Here is a 7,488-nt window from a genome sequence, read left to right as displayed (position 1 = left end):
ACAAGCATGAGAGGAGTTGACGAGGGAGCTGGAAAGCAGAAGGTCTTTTGAAGAGCTGAGGGGACGGTTAGGGTGATACTTAGAGACGAGGTTTGAGATATAGCCGGGGTCAGAGTTGTGAATGGCTTTGTAAGTGGTTGTTAATATTTTGAATTTTATCCTTTGGTCTATTGGAAGCCAGTGCAGGGATTGACAGAGGGGGGTTGCAGACACTGAGCGGTTGGTTAGGTGAATGAGTCTAGCAGCTGCATTCATAATAGAAGGGGGGACAGCCTGTTTAGAGGTAGGCCAATGAGGAGGGAGTTAGGCAATGCGAGGGAGTGAGGCAATAGTCAAGACGAGATAAAACAAGTGAGTGGATGAGTAATTTTGCGGTTTCATTGGTGAGGAAGGGGTGTATTTTGGAGATGTTACGAAGGTGAAGGATTTGGATAGTGATTGGATGTGGGGAAGAAAGGGGAGGTCCGAGTCAAGGATGAGACCTAGGACCTTGGCATGGGGGGAGGGGTGGATCGTTGTGTTAACAATCTCAAGAGAAAAGTTGGGGGAAGGTGCACGGGCGGGAAGAAATATCATGAGCTCAGTTTTTGAAAGGTTGAGTTTTAAGAAGTGTTGTGACATCCAGACTGATATGTCAGTTAGTAGATTAGTGACACGCAAGGACACTGAGGGGGTGAGTTGAGGAGTAGAAAGATAGATTTGAGTGTCATCGGCATAGAGTTGGTATTGGAAGCCATGTGAGGTTATTAACTGACCAAGGGAGGAGGTGTAGATAGAGAAGAGAAGGGGTCCAAGGACAGAGCCTTGGGGGACCCCTACAGAAAGAGGAAGATGAGGGGAGGAGTTAGATTTGTAGGCGACACTAAAGGAGCGCTTAGACAGGTAAGAGGAGAACCATGAGGGAGTAGAGTCTTGTCGGCCAAGCGAGTGGAGTTTTTTGAGGAGGAGCAGGTGGTCCACAGTGTCAAAAGCAGCAGAAAGATCTAATAGCAAGAGTAAGGAGTAGTGGCCATTGTGTTTAGCTGTTATTAAGTCATTAGTGAGTTTTAGGAGGGCGGTTTCAGTGGAGTGTTTGGGGCGAAAGCCGGACTGTAAGGGATCGAGAAGGTTGTTATCAGTGAGGTGGCGGTTCAGGCGGCTGTAGATAAGGCATTCTATGAGTGTGGAGGTGAATGGAAGTAAGGAGATAGGTCTAAGATTGTTGAGGTCGGTAGGGTCCATTGATGTTTTTTTGGATATTGGGGTGACCAGGGCATGCTTTAGAGGGGAGGGAAAGATGCCAGAAGAGAGTGAGAGATTGAAAATGTGAGTAAGACAGTGTAGGATAGAGTAAGAAGGTGACCGAACTAGTGGTGAGGGAACAGGGTCCAGGGGGCAAGTGGTGAGGTGGGTGTCAGAGAGAAGCTTTGTAACCTCCTCTGTGGTGACAGGGTCAAAAGAGGAGAGTAACAGGTGTGATGGAGGGTCTGGAACATGAATAGGGGAAGGTGACTGCACAGTGGTGATCTGATCCCGGATTGTATCTATTTTGTTTTTTAAATGAATGGCAATGTCCTGTGCAATGAGTGAGTTAGGACATAGTGCGGCTATGTCTTTTTAGATGTCTGGTTTCTTTTGTTTGCCACGGTTGTAGTGGACGTGGTTGAAGTCTGCGTGTAGTGAGGGGAGCCAAAGTGTTCAGAGAGGATGAAAGTGATCCTGTTGTAGACAGAAATAGCCAGGTCAGGGCAGGACAAGGGTGAGATTTTGTCATAGAGGTAGTCTGTAGCAGAGTAGAGAAGAAAATAATACTCAGACTTTAGCAAACAAAATGTCTTCCATTTATGGTTGATATCTACTTGAAAGAACTTCCAGCAAAAAATTTCTTAACTCTTGCAGTGGGGCTACACCCCGCATTGTAAGAGTTAAGTGCTCGTGTTGGTGTAGGTGCAAAAATAACAAAGTTATACTCACCCGTTCCTCAGATCAAGCTGGCTCTTAGACTGGTCCTTCTAGCCTCTCTCCCCCTCCATCCCGCATGTGAGGATGCCGACGGACATACCATTGCTGCATTAGAAGAGGAGACAGGCTGGAAGGAGCGCTAACAGCCAGTCGGTTTTGAGGTTCAGGCAACTATATCTTTGTTATTTCTGCACCTAGACCAAAATGAGCACTTAGCCCCACTTCCAGGGTAATGTTTGCCCGGAGTTCTTTTTTAATAGTAGTAAGCAAGCTTAGGGTTACATTTCAATGTTAGATGTTGGTATTAAGTTGTCATATATCATATGACATGCTGTAGAAATATTGATTTCTATATACACATAGACGAACTATCTTATCTGACAAAGGACCCATAATTCTGTCCATCTGCTTTTGTGATTCATCTACCTCTGCCAGACAGCAAAGCCAGGAGGGTGACACCACTTTCTCTGTTAGAGTTATCAATCAATAATCAAAATAGCTCCATACACCATACCACCGGTCATGAATTATCAATGAATGGGCTAACACACAGTAATACTCATCTTACGCTGCAATCCTGTGGTCCTTGTCCCCAGTTCCAGCTGTGATGATGATCTTGGCTGAACTGATCTTGTTGCTGCCAATCCTCTTCCAAAAATCAGCAATAAATGCTTCATAAGCAGGGTGTATTATGGGTAATTTTTAAATGTGGCTGGAATCAGGCTTTATGGAATAGAAGAGTGTCATCTCCTCGCTGCCCACCCTGCCTGCTGATTGGACAATAAAGCAGCAACGTACAGGGTTATTCACAAAAGGGGGAAGAGTTTGGAGAAGGCCGGAGAAGTGAACAATCTAGGACAACATATCTGAACTGTAAAGTGAGACGAATTGGAGAATTGCTCCAAATTGGCTATTTTGGCCTAGAATGTTCACTTCTCCTGCCTTCTCCAAACCCTTCACCTGATAGTGTTCAGTCAACTCTGCTCCCTCTGATCTCTCCTTCTGTCAGCACATGAGCTTAATTGGCACTGATTGTTGTCCTTACCCCTTCCAGTTAGAGTGCTTCTGTGCAGGAGATGACAAGAGGCTGATACCAAGACATATTTAGGTACTTATTCTAGCTTTATGTAAAAATACTTTTAATTACTTAAAAGAATACGCAGTTCGATTATTTGTGCTTGTACCTGCCCAGAGTTCAGCTTTATTGTGTAATCAGAGTTAAATTTTTCTAGACTTTTATTGTTGTTTGCACTCCATGGCAGACAGATCGAATGTAATACCAGATATACCTGTACACTACGTGCTTTGTTTAGAACATATGAATATTTGCAGTGCCTCAGCGATGGCCCGGACAAATTTCCCAATGTATTTGTTTTACATTTACTTGTTGTTTATATGTTAATACAACATATAATAACACTCGAAAACAACCCAAATATTTATGAATAAAATACTCCTAAGGCCCCATTCACACACGAATCGGCCTGCACGTACAGCTACGTGCTGCGCGCGGGGCCGTACCAAGTAGCTGCCGGGAAGGACAGGTGCTGCGTGTGATTAGAACGCAGCCCCCGTCCTTCTCCAAGGGGGCTACGCGCACAGCCCCATTGATTTCAATGGGGTTACATCCGAGTGGCAATCGGTAATAAAAGGTACAAGTACCTTTTCTTGCGACACACGACGCGTTGCTTTTTTATGGTGCCATTAGAAAATAATAGCACCGCAAGCAGGGTTGACTGTGGTGGGCGACTCCGTGACCGCCCCGCAATCCGTGCGGTTTTGTGCACGAGTGCCGCGCGGTCAGGAATCGAATCGTCCAGATGTGAACCTAGCCTAAAAGTAGAGCGTGGAATTATCTGAATGACCGTGGTGGGGGCATCGACATACATGAATACAAATAATGTGTGAGTGTGGAGGGGTCATTAGAGTGTAAGCTCCTCTGATGAAGAGTGATATGAATGCTTTCATGTTCTCTATACAACACTGAGGAATATGTTGGAGCTATATAAACTGTATAACTGTGCTGGGAACATTAGAGTGTAAGCTCCTCTGATGCACAGACTGATATGAATGGTTCAATGTTCAATGTACAGGGCTGCAAAATATGTTAGCACTATATAAATATATAATAATAGTGTGTAACCATGGAGAGGACATGTTTGCTGCATAATTTGTCATCGCTATATATATATATTATATATATATAAACATATTATAATATGAACATACAGTATAATAATATTGTGTGACTGTGATCGGAACATTAGAGGGTAAGCTCTTCTGGTGCAGAGTGATGTAAAACTGTACAATATGTCAGAGCTTTATAAGCATATTAAAATAGTGTGTGACTGTGGTGAGTGTAAGCTCCTTTGGTGAAGACTGAAGTGAATCACTTGGCGTTCTCTGTTCAGCACTGCAGAATATGTCAGCACTATATAAATGTTTAATAATAGTGTGTGACAGTGGTGAGGACATTAGAGTGTAAGCTTCTTTGGTACAGACTGATGTGGATGATTCTGTGTTTTCTGTACAGCATTGTGGAATATGTCAAAGTTATGAATGTACAATAGATAGCATATGACTGATTACAGAAGCTGGGATTGGTCTGAATGGTTCAGCATTCTCCATAATATGCTGCAGAATGTGTCAGCACTATATAGATATAAAATATAGAAATAAATATTTGGAGCACAAGACAGAATGAGAGGGGAAAGAAGGAAGAGAGGAAGGTAGGAAGGAATAGAGGGAAAGTGGACTATAAAAGGGAAGCATGGAGTAAATAGAGGGAGGGAAGGAAGTGAGGGAGGAAGGAAGGACTGAAAGAAGAAAGAGAGGAAGGAAGGCATGCAGGGAGGGAAGGAAGAAATGGAGAAAGGGAGGAAGGCATGAAATAAGAAAGGTAGAGAGGGAGGATGGCATAAAGGGAGGAAAAGATGGAAGTGAGGAAGGAAGGACTGAAAGAAGAAAGGAAGAGAGGAAGAAAGGCAGGAAGGAATGGAGAGAGGGAAGGAAGGAAGAAATGGAGAGAGGGAGGAAAGCATGAAAGAAGAGAGGAAGAGAGGAAGGCAGTCATTGAGGAAATGGAGAGAGAGAAGGAAGAAAGTGAGAGAGGAAGGCATGAAATAAGAAAGGAAGGAAGGGATGGAATAAATGGAGGGAAGGAAGAAATGGAAGTAGGGAGGAAGGCATGGAGGGAGGGAAGGAAGTGAGGGACGAAGGAGAGAGAGCAATGCAGAAGATGACCTACTATAATTACAACTTATAAGAAAGCAGAAAATAAGATTGCTCAGCGGATAAATAGTCAGGCACACAGTGGAGAGGGAAAAAGAGAATGATACAAATATAAGTGAGGGAAAATATGGGACACAGCAGTGAGTGAGCAAGGGATAGAATGGAACAGAAAGAAAAAGAGAGAGAAAAAGAAAGTAAGGGGATGGAGGAGTATGTTAAGTAGTGAGATGAGAAAGACACATAAGGACAAATCAATGACAGGTGTGACAGATCAGAAGCACACACAATACAGACGGACAGACATGGTCAGTGTCAGTTCCCCCCTTCCAGACACTTGCCTGGGTGTAGCAGCTCCCTGGCAGGCTGTCCACACTCCCTGCAGTCTATGACAGTATTGCAGACACAGATTGGGCAGCACACTTTCTGGGATTCATGCAGCGACTCCTCCTGAGTATTTTTTTTAGCATTTAGCTCCTCCTATTTATTCCTCTGCCAGAAAAAGCTTATGACTCACTGCTGGCAATCTTATTTTTGGTGTACCACAAATAAGTTTAAAAAAAAAACTTTTTAGTGTCACTTTTGAACATTCTGTGATACACATTGGAGAGTATACTTGGGTTACTTCACCAGTGTGATTAAAGGGTCACTCTACTCAAAGCTGATATTTCAGTTTTTAATGAATGCTGGAGAGGCAAACACCTGACAACTTCCTTTTATCTCTCAGGGGCTCTTATCACCCTCCCCATTATGAGGGTCTCCCACTTACCCTACTGGATTTTTTTATGTATTTTATATTATGGAGAATATCTATATCTATCTATCTATCTATCTATCTATCTATCTATCTATCTATCTATCTATCTATCTATCAATCAATCTGTCTATCTATCTATCTATCTATAAAACAGGGCGTGAACACACAAACTTCCCAGGACAGGAACATTGGCAGGAATTATAGCAGGGAGGTGTAGGTGTATCCAAGACATATTAGAAGCCAGGAGCTGACTCAGCCCACTAGGTAGCAGCTATAATATCAGTTTTATGAAAGGCATTGGTATAACATAGAATACATACCTGGACCTTTGTACAGCATTGGATCTTCCTTCGTCCCCTTACTTTGACATTGTTCTCAGCTGCTGTGAAGAAATATTCAGCAACTTTTTGTAGGTACTGCTGTAGCTTGCAATCATGAAGAAAAGACCTACATAACCTGATATTATGAAAGTTTAGGGATGACATTTATCCCCCATAATTCTATAAAGCTCTAAAAATGTGTTTTTTCCTGCTGACATTACCAAGTCAAAAGTTAAACATACCTGGCACTCAACTGCCTCATCTCCACCCAAAATTATCTAAACTCCACACATAAATTTCAGAGTTCTTACCATTTTCAGAGTAATCCTATCCATAGTCACAGCATGGTGGATATAATCAGGGGTGCACGTTCTGGCATAAGTGTGAATATTCATGGATTTAGCAGATAAATGAAGTGCTGACCTGTCTGGAATAATGGGGATCAGAGGAGTAAGTTCATTTTGTATGATCTCTATGTAATTGCTGCACTTATTTTTGCTTGATAGGTGAGGCCATATTCTTCAGTCTGCACATGACACACCCTGATGAATATCTTGGCCAGATGGAAAAGCTGCCTCTGGGTTTATTGGGAATATTTAATTCTTACATTATAATCAAATATCATGAGCTGATTCTTGAAGAAGAACTCTCAAAACACTGTACACTGCCTTATCTCTTAAAGGGAAATCCACAAAAAATATATGTATGGTCTGAGTCAGTCCCAGGCTTCTAACATGTTTTCGAAACTCAAACAGTGAGATTTCTCCTAGATATCCGCCCCCTACATAAATGAGTAAGGAGTGCTTAGTACACCTTGTTACTCATTCAAAAATAAATGACAATTTAAATAAACAAGCACCATTGGAAAATATATTTACATCATATTTCCAGCTAGTGAGCGGCTGTCTCTTGACATAAGGACAGGTACAGGATAGTTTACACCTTCCCTAAACCTGTAAACCTGTTACAAAGGCAGCCATTTAAAGTGTCCAGCAAACATCTTTTACTTAGTTGTAGATGCAGAACAATAAGAACTCCTGACAGGTTCTTACTGCTATCGAGGGCTCTGGTAGAAATAATTACCAGATAGGAAGTGGAGATCTTTCACAGCAACACATACAGAGTACAGTACAGAAGGATGGAACCCTTTCCCTTTTAAGCAGGTGTCTATGTTGCAGAATTTTCCCCAATTCCTGTTTGGTGAAACCGTTGTCACCATTACAGGAAGTAAAGGTATATCTC

The sequence above is a fragment of the Nanorana parkeri genome, unplaced genomic scaffold (assembly GCF_000935625.1).
Source record: "Nanorana parkeri isolate BGI_ZX_2015 unplaced genomic scaffold, ASM93562v1 scaffold1026, whole genome shotgun sequence".
In the NCBI taxonomy this organism is placed as follows: domain Eukaryota; kingdom Metazoa; phylum Chordata; class Amphibia; order Anura; family Dicroglossidae; genus Nanorana; species Nanorana parkeri.
This window is presented reverse-complemented; position numbering follows the sequence as displayed.